This window comes from Oncorhynchus keta, chromosome 22 (assembly GCF_023373465.1).
Source record: "Oncorhynchus keta strain PuntledgeMale-10-30-2019 chromosome 22, Oket_V2, whole genome shotgun sequence".
Lineage (NCBI taxonomy): Eukaryota > Metazoa > Chordata > Actinopteri > Salmoniformes > Salmonidae > Oncorhynchus > Oncorhynchus keta.
The window spans coordinates 12,681,300-12,696,119 of NC_068442.1; the positions used below are offsets into that span (position 1 = coordinate 12,681,300).

The following is a 14,820-nucleotide window of genomic DNA, read 5'->3' on the forward strand; positions in this document are numbered from 1 at the left end:
TACCATGCTTTTCAGGGGAAATCTGACAGTCACTTCCAGCTGTTTACTTCCTCCTCTACCGGAGTTGACTTTAAACACTTGCTTTCATCTCCCTGGTGTTCCCTTCCATATCCCAGTCAGTCACTTTGTGTTATAGGTCAGAGGAGCACAGGGACACTCTCTCCCTGGTCATATTAGCTAGGGCACACCATAGCAAAATGTTCTGCAACAGAAAACAAAAATGTGCATTTCTTATTAGACAAGTCCAGGTAGTCTCTCCCTGTTCTAGTCCATTTTCTTCCGTTTGGTCCCTAATGAACATGACCCCTGTGTGAAGTGGCATAGTGAGAGCTGAGAGAGTTGATTCTATAATCTAGCTCCAACCTGTCCAACTAGACTGCAACAGCCTCTTCCTTCAAAATCAGCTGGAAAAGCTGAGTCAGCCTGCAGACTTCCTCCTCTGACTGTATCCCGGGTCTCTAGGGAAAGGGACTGCAGATCTATAGTAGCACAGACCAGAGGGGCCTGGGTTAGCCCAGACACTTAGCAATGTATTTATCACCTATGAACACTGACCCAAGACCTTTGTTCTGGCCTCGGATGACCAGAGCATACAGTACCTAAATGGCCTGGCTAAATGCAGCATAGTGGAATCAGGGGAATCAAGCAAAAATCTAAATCAATGATGTAGGCTAAATGCAAAGGATTGCTCTGCTAAGAAGGAGTAAGAACCCATTTGTCCACAGAGGAAACGTCTGTCAGGTTGAGACCTTATCACTTAGCCACAGACTGATTTTTGGGTATGTGCTGATGGTCAAATCTGGGTCAGAATGAGTCATGTACAGTACATTAAGCTAGTATTGCAAAGATTGAGTTACCCAAAATGGCATTTGAGAGTCAAACATGGTTTGACAAGGGCACATATTAAACATTTTGACCGAATTTTCTAACATTGAATGGGGCCGTTCTGTTGTCCTTGTGCAATATTTCCCATTCATTGTGCCTAGGGACGTCAATGCTTTGCAGTCAGTCTCCCTCCTGTCTTGAATAATAACATTTTCCAGTGTTTCAGTGTAACCCTGTTGTTGACCTGCATTTCCATAATCTGCATAAATCAATTTGAGATTCCTAGCTTTGAGCAAGAAAACAAGTTGCATAAGAAGCCAACCTACATCTCTCCCTCAAATAGAAAACGGAGACATACCAACAGCCTGGTCTAGGGGTGATGAGGACAGATGTCATGGTAGACTTTTTAGTCCACTTTCTTATAGCCTATAAATAGCTTAGTCTATACCGTCTACCAGTTACTAATATGAAAAAAATGGGAGTGCATTAAAAATGTGTAACCTACTGTGTATATAGGACCAATAATGATCATAGCCAATGCAGAAAGGTCTACCTCATCTCGTGCGTAACAGAGAATTGTTTCATGCGAAATTAGACAATGTCACAAGCCGGGTAAAATGTCAACCACTTGCAGTACATGAAACGTCGATATGCATACATAATAGCCAATAATTTATACAATTTAGCTCTTTCATGTGTTACAATGTGGCAAACCAACAAAAACCGGCAACTGCTAATGTAAACAACGAGTGAAAATGGTATTTTGCAGCCGAATGCACGTCAATGTTAGAGGAGAAACAGTTCAGAAAAGGTAACGGATGTGAAGGAGTTGATTATTTAAACAATTTAATCACCAAAGCGTGACATTCCGAAACGTGCAGGAGGAGTAGCCTACTTACCTAGCTCCTGTTAGCTAGCTAGAATCTCATCAAATCGGCACTGTTACAAACGATCCGCGAATGCAACTCTTAGCTTTGGTCCATATGTTTATTGAATCCAGCCATATATCCGGGAAGATATCCTATTTCGATTATTCTTGCCTTTTCTATATTCCGCCTGGTATGTATGTATGTACCGTAGCTATGTTTTATGTGGGCTATACAGCAGCTTGGTTGGGCACATTCAGCGAGAAGACGCAACTTGAAAACTGACAGAGGGAGAGGGAGAGCGCATAACGATGTTGAGGGGGTGGCATAAACCTTCGACAAGAGAAGCGCTTTTCGAAGACAACATATTTGCGCAATTATTCCAATGACATACATTAAACCACTATATAGAAAAACTAGATTGCTGTAATCAAAGGGAATAGTTCTCATTTTGTTATACAACTCTGAATGTCAGACAACTGCAACGAGAAACCCCTTCAACTGTTCAAAGTGAGACCGTATGTTTTAACTCCGTTTAATCCGATTGGTTTCTTCGAACGTGACGCTAGAGTGGGACGCAGTCAATAGACCAAAACATCAGTAGAGGCAGCAAAGCCTTGTGGAATTGTTACACCTGTCTGTTTGATCGCTAAGATCAATATGTGTATGCGATGCTGTGCGACATTTGTATTTGATGAAAGTGGGCGTGTAGGTGCAGGTAGGTGCTCCAAGAAATGATTCTTGTCACCTAGTCTAGAGTCTATCTGATGTGGCAGGGCGAGTTTAACAAGCAGTGAAGCACAAAGAACTATAATGGTTTTGGTTATTTAACGTTAAACTGTAGATGAGAAAAGGCTGAGTGGGCGCAATGCCTCTCATCAAACTAAAATTACTGTGTGAGAAAATGCTAGGTTTCCCATTTGATCCCACTTGGCAAGACATCGGATGAAAAGGCCCAGAGCAGAGAGAGACATTACAGACAAAAATCAACATTGTCACTGTTACACTACTCCTGTTGTTCTTTGTGAATCAAGCATCCAAGAAAATGACGGTGTCAAGGATCCTAGCTTGCCCTGCCAGAACAAACACATCAGAGATTCATTACCCTAAAGATCATCTCTATACGACCACCATAAACTCACATTGCCTCTTGTACTAATAGCATTGAAGTGTCATGACTGTTCCAAAGGAAAGGTCAATGGCATGCCGGTGCTGGCTGGCCCTTAATAAGACACACTTCAGTATCAAAGTGACGTGTGTTGCAAATGTACAAATGTTCACAAAGGAGAGGCAGAACAACCGCTCTAAAATGTGACTTGTTGAGATAAAGCCAAGATAAACGTATCACAAATAGGCCCTTATCTGTTCTAACGTGAGTGTTCAGGGGGATTGAATGCAGCTGTGAGCCCACCAAAAACAAGAGTGTATTATGCTGGCAGGAAGAGCCCCTGTAACACACACATACAGTGCATTCAGAAAGTATTCAGACCACTTTCCACATTTTGTTACATTACAGCCTTATTCTAAAATTGATTAAATAGTTTGTTTCCCCTCATTCATCTACACACAATACCCCATAATTACAAATCAAAAACAGTTGATTTTTTTGCAAATGTATTACATTTTTTTAAACTTCATCACATTTACGTAAGTATTCAGACCCTTTACTCAGCAAAGCACCGTTGGCAGCGATTACAGCTTCGAGTCTTCTTGGGTATGATGCAATAAGCTTGACACACCTGGATTTGGGAAGGTTCTCCCATTATTTCCTGCAGATCCTCTCAAGCTCTGTCCGGTTGGATGGTTAGCGTCGCTTTACAACTATTTTCATGTCTGCAGAGATGTTAAATCGGGTTCAAGTCAGGGCTCTGGCTGGGCCACTCAAGGACATTGTCTTGGCTGTGCGCTTGGGGTTTTTGTCCTGTTGGATGGTAAACCTTCGCCCCAGTCTGAGGTCCGGAGCACTCTGGAACAGGTTTTCATCAAGGATCTCTCTGTACTTTGCTCCATTCCTCTTTCCCTCAATCCTGACTAGACTCCCAGTCCCTACTGCTGAAAAACATCCCCCCCAGCATGATGCTGCCACCACCATGCTTCACCGTAGGGATGGTGCCAGGTTTCCTCCAGACGTGATGTTTGGCATTCAGGCCAAAGAGTTCAATCTTGGGTTCATCAGACCAGAGAATTTTGTTTCTCATGATCTGAGTGGCTTCCGTCTGGCCACTGTATATGGAGATGGTTGTCCTTCTGGAAGGTTCTCCCATCTCCACAGAGGAACTCTGGAGCTCTGTCAGAGTGACCATCAGGTTCTTGGTCACTTCCCTGACCAAGGACCTTCTCCCCCAATTGCTCAGTTTGACCGGGCAATCAGCTCTAGGAACGGTCTTGGTGGTTCCAAACTTCTTCCATTCAAGAATGATGGCGGCCACTGTGTTCTTCATGACCTTCAATGCTGCAGACATTTTTTGGTACCCTTCCCCAGATCTGTGCCTCAACACAATCCTGTATTGGAGCTCTACAGACAATTCCTTTTAACTCATGACTTGGTTGTTGCTCTGACATACACTATCAACTGTGGGACCTTATAGAGACAGGTGTGTGCCTTTCCAAATCATGTCCAATCAATTGAATTTACCACAGGTGGACTCCAAGTTGTAGAAACACTTCAAGGTTGATCAATGGAAACAGGATACATCTGAGCTCAATTTCGTGTCTCATAGCAAAGGGTCTGAATACTAATGTAAATAAGGTATTTCTGTTTTTATTTTTTTTATACAGTGCCTTGCGAAAGTATTCGGCCACCTTGAACTTTGCGACATTTTGCCACATTTCAGGCTTCAAACATAAAGATATAAAACTGTATTTTTTGTGAAGAATCAACAACAAGTGGGACACAATCATGAAGTGGAATGACATTTATTGGATATTTCAAACTTTTTTAACAAATCAAACACTGAAAAATTGGGCGTGCAAAATTATTCAGCCCCCTTAAGTTAATACTTTGTAGGGCCACCTTTTGCTGCGATTACAGCTGTAAGTCGCTTGGGGTATGTCTCTATCAGTTTTGCACATTGAGAGACTGACATTTTTTCCCATTCCTCCTTGCAAAACAGCTCGAGCTCAGTGAGGTTGGATGGAGAGCATTTGTGAACAGCAGTTTTCAGTTCTTTCCACAGATTCTCGATTGGATTCAGATCTGGACTTTGACTTGGCCATTCTAACACCTGGATATGTTTATTTTTGAACCATTCCATTGTAGATTTGGCTTTATGTTTTGGATCATTGTCTTGTTGGAAGACAAATCTCTGTCCCAGTCTCAGGTCTTTTGCAGACACCATCAGGTTTTCTTCCAGAATGGTCCTGTATTTGGCTCCATCCATCTTCCCATCAATTTTAACCATCTTCCCTGTCCCTGCTGAAGAAAAGCAGGCCCAAACCATGATGCTGCCACCACCATGTTTGACAGTGGGGATGGTGTGTTCAGGATGATGAGCTGTGTTGCTTTTACGCCAAACATAACGTTTTGCATTGTTGCCAAAAAGTTCAATTTTGGTTTCATCTGACCAGAGCACCTTCTTCCACATGTTTGGTGTGTCTCCCAGGTGGCTTGTGGCAAACTTTAAACAACACTTTTTATGGATATCTTTAAGAAATGGCTTTCTTCTTGCCACTCTTCCATAAAGGCCAGATTTGTGCAATATACGACTGATTGTTGTCCTATGGACAGAGTCTCCCACCTCAGCTGTAGATCTCTGCAGTTCATCCAGAGTGATCATGGGCTTCCTGGCTGCATCTCTGATCAGTCATCTCCTTGTATGAGCTGAAAGTTTAGAGGGACGGCCAGGTCTTGGTAGATTTGCAGTGGTCTGATACTCCTTCCATTTCAATATTATCGCTTGCACAGTGCTCCTTGGGATGTTTAAAGCTTGGGAAATCTTTTTGTATCCAAATCCGGCTTTAAACTTCTTCACAACAGTATCTCGGACCTGCCTGGTGTATTCCTTGTTCTTCATGATGCTCTCTGCGCTTTTAACGGACCTCTGAGACTATCACAGTGCAGGTGCATTTATACGGAGACTTGATTACACACAGGTGGATTGTATTTATCATCATTAGTCATTTAGGTCAACATTGGATCATTCAGAGATCCTCACTGAACTTCTGGAGAGAGTTGGCTGCACTGAAAGTAAAGGGGCTGAATAATTTTGCACGCCCAATTTTTCAGTTTTTGATTTGTTAAAAAAGTTTGTAATATCCAATAAATGTCGTTCCACTTCATGATTGTGTCCCACTTGTTGTTGATTCTTCACAAAAATACAGTTTTATATCTTTATGTTTGAAGCCTGAAATGTGGCAAAAGGTTGCAAAGTTCAAGGGGGCTGAATACTTTCGCAAGGCACTGTACATTTGCAAAAATTGCTCAAAACCTGTTTTCGCTTTGTCATTATGGGGTATTGTGTGTAGCTTGATGGGGGGGATAATTTGATCCTTGTCAGAATAAGGCTGTAACGTAACAAAATGTGGAAAAGGGGAAGGGGTCTCAATACTTTCCGAATGCACTGTATACACACGCACTCACGCAATTACACACACATATATACGTACACACACTATCAGCTATCTGCACATTAGAGACCGTGGCTGCTCTCTCTAGGACCCAGAAAGGCAGACACTCTTTTATCATTGGATGTACTGGAGGGCCAAGCTGACTTCCAAACTCAGATAAAGGTTCTCTATCTCTGCCACTGATATTGATGCTGCATGAACTTCCACTCGAAATGTTGACTTGACGCGACATAGCATGTGTGTGAGAGGCTAATTTGTAATTACCTTGCCACTAACCTGGTGGCTTTCTTATGGCATTGACATTTGGGGCGGCAGGTAACCTAGTGGTTAGAGCGCTGGGCCAATAACCTAAAGGTTGCTGGATCGAATCCCTGAGCTGACAAGGTAAAAAAGGTAGCACTGTTCTCCAGAAGGCCGACATTGTAAATAAGAATTTGTCCTTAACTGACTTGCCTAGTTAAATAAAGGTTCAAATTAAAAAACGTTATTTGTTATTTCATTGGACAGCGGATGTAAGAAATATGTGTTAAGCAGAAAATATGGCCTAAGCTTTAAATTCAGGGGAGGGTTAGAGCGTTGGACTAGTAACCGAAAGGTTGCAAGATCGAATCCCCGAGCTGACAAGGTACAAATCTGTCGTTCTGCCCCTGAACAGGCAGTTAACCCACTGTTCCTAGGCCGTCATTGAAAATAAGAATTTGTTTTTAACTGACTTGCCTAGTTAAATAAAGGTAAAATACAAAATATTCTGATAACGGTAAAGCGACAGAGAAGAGAGATATGACCAGGTAACTATGCTATAATACACTAAAGGCCTGCTGTATGTCTCAACCACCACGTAAAGTGGTTAAACTGTCACCTCACAAGTAAGCAATACAAATAGAGAAAAGGGTCAAAGAATTTGAAAGCCACTGGAAAAAGCATGAAGAAAAGACCAAAATGAATCACACACACTGCTACCTCCATGTATTTCTTATCATGCAGATGATCTGATAGAGGTTTAGGTAGGCCTACAGTACAATGGTAGACAGATGGGCTCCTGGGGCTACACACACTCGCACACTGACTCCAAGTTAAGCAAAAACAGTAGCCAGTTTAGTAACGCTTTCATTAACGTTTAAACTTCCAACCACACAGTGAAACAAGGTCCTGTGTAACGATTCCATATGAAGTCAACAGAAAACGCTGTTCTGCCGTTATACATTAGTTGCCATTTACAGAGCTACGATAATTACACAAAATGGGGGAAAACCAGCTTCTACGAAAAATCCTGCTGTCAAATAAATGACATGACTATACTGCAGTTCTGTATTATGTGTAGATTGCATGTCAATAATAATTATATTTTATGGCGATAATGTTATTCCACATTAGCTGTGCTAAAACAGCATATTCATTGGCTAGGGTTGAATAGATTTCAAATTGCTGCTCTCACATATCTTAGGTTAAAAACAGTTTGCATAATGAACAAATGACCTGCACAGTCTAATGACTCATTGACACCAGTGATCCTACCTACAGATCCATGTCACACACTAGTAGTTCGAGCTGTGCTCCCCATAGTGAAGGAGAGCACGTCGTCTCCAGTCTCTTGCCATCGTCACCAGGACATTCCACATATTGGGCCTCAGGTTGCCCTAGTTGTATCTGCAGGGTTTTGCTAGTTAAGCAAACCGCAGGGGGCCCAAGAATGTCAACTGACTCCAACTGACTTGAGAGGGAGAGATCTTGCTGGGTGAGGAGCTAATAAAAGAGAGCTACTGAGGTAGAAAATAGGAGTTGCACAGCCCACTGAGAGGATGACAGTCATTATGAAACATCAGAGAGGATCCACTCAGATCTCTGCAGGTGACATCATTCAGCTGTGACCGCCCCTCTTTTTGTTTTGTTTTATGACACCTCTCTTCCAGTGAAGATCTGCCCACTACAGACACAGAACATCTGTGAGATCTCACTGACTCCTGCAGACAAAAGACTCTTACGTATGACAGAGAGTCCCTCACACATTCCACACGTAACAAAGGAAACATGCATGATGTCATCCCTGCAATCTTCAAAGACATCTACCGGGTAGGACATTGCTCATAATAAACACATGTTGTCACTCGTGCAGCAAATATCCATTCAGCGTGCTGGGTGTGTAGGAGAGAGTGGTGACAGTACTTACGGAGGAAAGGTGCACAGCATAGGTGTCTGGGGTTTGTTCTCTTGCTCTCCCGCCCTCTGTCTATCCTCCCTCCTCTTCTCTTCCCTTCTCACCACAGTAAGATGCTGTCTGGACCAGTGCACATTGTCATGGCAACCCGAAAGAGGGATTCTCACGTGACCTAGTCACCGAGCTCAAGGATTGGCCAGACAGGGGAAAGGGGGCCCCTCCTCTCAGCGGTGAGATCACACGCCCACTGGCTCACAAAGGGAGGGCTCCCGGGCCGCCTGTAAAGAAACACACAATGGGAAGTCTTCAGAAGGGGTGGGGTAACTGGAGCTAATGCACCAAGGCAACAGGGAAGGACTTGACTGATCTGAGAGGTGTCTGTCTCGTATGTCTGCCTGCCTGTCTGTCCACTACTACTGGGCTGGGCTTTGTAATGGGGTGGGCACAAAATGTACTCCCAATGCTCCCAGCCTGACAGGATACAGAAATAACACACGTTCAATAAGTACCACTGGTCTCATACGTGGCAGCTTGACCTGCTGGCCTTACACAGGCTTTCCTACCAGGTGTGAGGCTATAAAGTATATATATATATATATTTCACTTCTAATGAAATCAGGACCAAAGGATGACAAATGTGAGCTGTGATCACGGTCCAGGGTACACCCTGATTCACCCATATACATAAATACAGAGAAACCAGATAGATGCACTGCTGTTGTTCAGTCAAATCTACCGTATGTGTAAATTATACTCCGTGAGCAAATGCGAACACTTGAACAATGCACATTAGATACCAGTGAATGGTAAACAATAGATCACATGCTCAGGCAGATGAACACATACACACCCTGACAATGTATTATATACTGTCGACTTGACTGAGGCATTGAACAAAGACCAATGACCAGATGATATCCCCCATAACAGAACTCATTGTGTCTATACACTCAGTAGCACAGACCAAGGTTTCTGTTTGAAGTAAGGTCAAATAGTATTGATTGTCCTTTGCTGATAACTCATATCTAACAATAAGTGGTGCATTATGCATAAGGGTGAGTTTCCTGAATGAGCAGATTACTGCACACTTACTTTCATCAATAGAATACATTTGCCAGAGCCTCAGTTGAAAAGAGTGAAACAAGCAAGAAGCCCAATGGACCGACATAGGACAGGCTGCTGAACAGCATAAGTGCCATAATTACATAATGATAAGAACCTGCTTTAGATTTGCTGACGTTTTACAGGCAAGAAAATTGGAGTTGAGGCTTGTGGGGCTTGGACCAAGTGCAGCTAGCAATTGGAGTGCAGTTAGCTGGTGGCTGGGGAGCTGGGAAAGAACATTCATTCCACTGTTCATGGTGGAAACAAAAGAATTTGAAAAGCGGGTCGGGAGGATTTTTAGCTCCATTTTGGGAAAGAGGGTGTCGTTCTATTTCACTGTCCCTCCAAAGGATGACATATGTGAGCTGTGATCATGGTCCAGGGTACACCCTGATTCCCCCGGCCACAGACACTGAGGCAAAGACAATGGTCTGTGATTGGTCCAGTTTGCCAAACCCGGGAGGAGATGTGAAAGTGTTTCTGGGACATACCGGTGAGGTCATTGTGTAGTCTTTGCCACGAACACACTCATTTTCAGTGCATCTCCATTCTTCGTGAAAGGCACATTCAAACACAGAGTTGCTTCCTATCCATTGAATACTGTAACGGACTTCAATGACATTCCTTTCTGAAGCTTAAGTTTGACAATCACAACAACAAATACAACCGTTTTCCCAAGAAATCAGGACCACTCCACACAGACATACACAAAATGACCATGCACTACTGCTCGAATAAGGTTCAGCTAAATTTCCCAGGGTTTTCGGTGAACAATTCATTAACTGTCTTGTTATCTCTGATCTGTGTTTGCCAGAGTGAACATACAGTCTCGTGATTGGCTGGCTCTGGCTGAGCTCTTGTTGGGACAGCGGCTGTCACAGCCAATCAGAGAGATTGCTCAAACGCAGCACTCCAGAGTTATGTATTTTCACTTCTAATGCAATACTGTAGCTGGGCAGACAGACTGGTGGAGTGTTAGGCTCACTAATAAAATGTGCTCTCCCTGTAACCAAAGCATCCATTTCTCCAAGGGAACAGCCGAGTAAAATGAAAGTGTAACTCAATATAACATTAATGAAGCATTACTACAGTATACTCTTTAATTAATGTTACCTTTTTTTTAAAAATAATTCGTCACTCAACATTCTTGTTTTCCATTTAGATTGAGTGCCTTTGTGTTAGGTTATTTTATGGTTTGTTGCCATGTAAAGAGGTAACATTAGAACTGTACGTGGCTTAGTGGAGTAAACTGTAAAGACGATCCTACATGAGACGATTACCTCAGCAGTCGAAGCCCTTAGCCCTTAGTAAAGGGTGGTCCATCCTGTTGGTCACACGCACGCACACACACACACACAAATCAGTCGCAGCCAAATGCATGAAAATCCATTCATTTTCCAGTTATGTTGACTTTTCCAAAGAGACAGAGAAGAGCTTTGATCATCAGCATAAAAGAAGGTGTAGAACAAAAGACAGTACAGATGGTTTCCTTCCTTCCTAAAGTCAGAGAGTATCGACTGTACTGTAACTGTTGTGGTATAAAATGAACTGTACTGTAACTGTTGTGGTATAAAATGAACTGTACTGTAACTGTTGTGGTATAAAATGAACTGTATTGTAACTGTTGTGGTTTAAAATTAACTGTATTGTAACTGTTGTGGTTTAAAATTAACTGTACTGTAACTGTTGTGGTTTAAAATGAACTGTACTGTAACTGTTGTGGTTTAAAATGAACTGTACTGTAACTGTTGTGGTTTAAAATGAACTGTACTGTAACTGTTGTGGTTTAAAATGAACTGTACTGTAACTGTTGTGGTTTAAAATTAACTGTACTGTAACTGTTGTGGTTTAAAATGAACTGTACTGTAACTGTTGTGGTTTAAAATTAACTGTACTGTAACTGTTGTGGTTTAAAATGAACTGTACTGTAACTGTTGTGGTTTAAAATGAACTGTACTGTAACTGTTGTGGTTTAAAATGAACTGTACTGTAAGTGTTGTGGTTTAAAATGAACTGTACTGTAACTGTTGTGGTTTAAAATGAACTGTACTGTAAGTGTTGTGGTTTAAAATGAACTGTACTGTAACTGTTGTGGTTTAAAATTAACTGTACTGTAAGTGGTGTGGTTTAAAATGAACTGTACTGTAACTGTTGTGGTTTAAAATGAACTGTACTGTAACTGTTGTGGTTTAAAATGAACTGTACTGTAACTGTTGTGGTTTAAAATGAACTCAATATCAAGTCCATGAATAAAGTGGAACACAATGACTCTCGATATCAAAAGCCAATTTGATACATTTTAAGTATAGATTGACTGTGTACTGTGGTGGGTTACAGTCCATTAATGTTAGTGTTCTCCAAGTTTATTGGTCTCGGTGTCTATATTTGAAGCATATCATGTTATGAGTACCAGGCATTTGGTAGTAGCTTGCTATCTTGTTTCTGTAACAGAAAGCCTAGTATCCTTTTTATGTACTGTATGTGGATAAACCCAGCCTCGATATGCCCAGCGTATGCCAGGCCTGCCTCCTCAGCCCTATTGCTTTACATATTGGAAGTGAGTAGGGGATTGACGGGCTCTTTAACATGTGTGAGTGGGTGCTGGTGGGCTCACATTCCATTCAGGCACTCAAGAAAAAAAGGTCAGTGTGTGTAGATCTACAGTTACCACACTGCCTTTAGCCCTGAGTGGAACACACAATCACACACACACACACGGTTGACGCCCTCACACAGTATGAGCCCATGCAGCCTTGCCTCAGGGCACAACCAGGCTATCATCTCCACTGTGTACAGTTGAAGTCAGAAGGTTACATACACTTAGGTTGGAGTCATTAAAACTCGTTTTTTTCAACCACTCCACAAATGTCTTGTTAACAAACTACAGTTTTGGCAAATTGGATAAGACATCTACTGTGTGCATGACACAGGTCATTTTTCCAACAACTGTTTACAGACAGATTATTTCACTTATAATTCACTGCATCACAATTCCAGTGGGTCAGAAGTTTACATACACTAAGTTGACTGTGCCTTTAAAACTTGGAAAATTGGCTTTAGATGCCTCTGATAAGCTATTTGACATAATTTGAGTCAATTGGAGGTGTACCTGTGGATGTATTTCAAGGCCTACCTTCAAACTCAGTGCATCTTTGCTTGACATCATGGGAAAATCAAAAGAAATTAGCCACCTCAGAAAATAAATTGTAGACCTCCACAAGTCTGGTTCATCCTTGGGAGCAATTTCCAAACGCCTGAAGGGACCACGTTCATCTGTACAAACAATAGTATGCAAGTATAAACAACATGGGACCACGCAGCCGTCATACTCTCAGGAAGGAAAAGCGTTCTGTCTCCTAGAGATGAATGTACTTTTGTGCGAAAAGTGCAAATCAATCCCAGAACAACACCAAAGGACCTTGGGAAGATGCTGGAGGAAACAGGTACAAAAGTATCTATATCCACAGTAAAATGAGGCCTATATCAACATAACCTGAAAGGCCGCTCAGCAAGGAAGAAGCCACTGCTCCAAAACCGCCATAAAAAAGCCAGACTGCGGTTTGGGGACAAAGATCATACTTCTTGGAGAAATGTCCTCTGGTCTGATAAAACAAAAATAGAACTGTTTGGCCATAATGACTATCGTTATGTTTGAAGGAAAAAGGGGGAGACTTGCAAGCCGAAGAACACCATCCCAACCGTGAAGCACGGAGGTGGCAGCATCATGTTGTGGGGGTGCATTGCTGCAGGAGGGTCTGGTGCACTTCACAAAATAGATGGCATCATGAGGATGGGAAATTATGTAGATATATTGAAGCAACATCTCAAGACGTCAGTCATGGAAGTTAAAGCTTTCCAAATGGACAATGACCCCAAGCATACTTCCAAAGTTGTGGCAAAATGACTAAAGGACAACAAAGTCAAGGTATTGGAGTGGCCATCACAAAGCCCTGACCTCAATCCCATAGAAAATGTGTGGGCAGAACTGAAAAAGCGTGTGAGCAAGGAGGCCTACAAATCTGACTCAGTTACACCAGCTCTGTCAGGAGGAATGGGCCAAAATTCACCCAACTTATTGTGGGAAGCTTGTGGAAGGCTACCTGAAACGTTTGACCCAAGTTAAACAATTTAAAGGTAATGCTACCAAATACTAATTGAGTGTATGTAAACTTCTGACCCACTGGGAACGTGATGAAAGAAATAGAATCTGAAATAAATCATTCTCTCTACTATTATTCTGATATTTCACATTCTTAAAATAAAGTAGTGATCCTAACTGACCTAAAACAGGGACTTTTTACTCTGATTAAATGTTAGGAATTGTGAGTTTAAATGTAGGAATTGTGAGTTTAAATGTATTTGGCTAAGGTGTTTGTAAACTTCCGACTTCAACTGTATTTACAGAGAGGCCTGGCTAATAGATGCTAAAGCTAGTTTTCTGACAGATCTGAAATGCTATGGTGTGATGATGTGCTGTGACACCCTGTGTTGCCCCCAACAATGGGCCTACAGAGTGTTGTATGCTGTAGGAGATTTGCAGGCCACATAGGGACTATCGAGAGCCACACCCTGGATGTCTGAGCCTCTTATTGGCTGTGCTCCCCACCTGTCATGGCTAATTTACACGGCAGTGCCCCTCCCATCTGGGTGACCAGACTGGAGACTCATAAAGGGTGGGTGTGCTGATGAGAGCAGGGACACTAATGGGCATGCTCATCAATGGGCCAGTCATTAGGAGCTCAGACACGGGCCACTGAGCATGGAGAGCACACTGCACAGGGCTGCTGGGAACGCAGAGAGAGGGGAGAGCAAGAGCGCCACTGAGTCCCCATGTGTTACTTATTTGGGGACACACACAGTTTATTGTGAGCCCCGTTTTATCGGATAAACAAGCCTTCCTTTACACACTGAATAACCAATAAATAACAGAGCAGAGTAAGATTAAATTGCCATTGCCTAACAGTCTGAATCAGAGACAAGGAGTTGGGGTCATTCTGTCCGTGACCTCTTAATACTCATTAGTCTAAGAGGGAGCCATAGAACGAGATAAAGGGATGAGTACATGATGCAAGGTGACCCTCCCCTCCTGCAATGTATTGTCGGCTGACCGGTTTGATGTGACTGTGTTGGTTGTTCCGTAGGGCCCATAGACATATAATCACTACTGGGAGCATATGGGCGGGAAATGTCGTTAAAGCTTAACAAACACTCAAATGACACGAGGAGCTCTTCTTACAGACTTGTGTTTGAGTTCTGCTGATAAGAACGATATAATTCCTGGTAGACAACAATCAAACCTTGGAG

At 42.4% G+C, this 14,820-nt stretch overlaps 1 protein-coding gene across 19 annotated transcripts in view; it reads right to left on the minus strand.

Annotated features, from left to right (window-relative positions):
- Positions 1–14,820, minus strand: part of mical3a (microtubule associated monooxygenase, calponin and LIM domain containing 3a) — a 157,213-nt gene that overhangs the window by 97,489 nt on the left and 44,904 nt on the right. For 4 of the 19 annotated variants that reach the window (XM_052474797.1, XM_052474800.1, XM_052474794.1 and 1 more), the window contains exon 1: positions 1,725–1,984. The exons of 1 other annotated variant lie outside the window; for it this stretch is intronic. The gene's annotated coding sequence lies outside the window, so the exon portion shown is untranslated. Of the gene's footprint in view, positions 1–1,724; positions 1,988–8,424; positions 8,691–14,820 lie in introns of those variants that run through there. 14 more of the 19 variants (XM_052474798.1, XM_052474791.1, XM_052474793.1 and 11 more) reach the window with 10 other exon arrangements.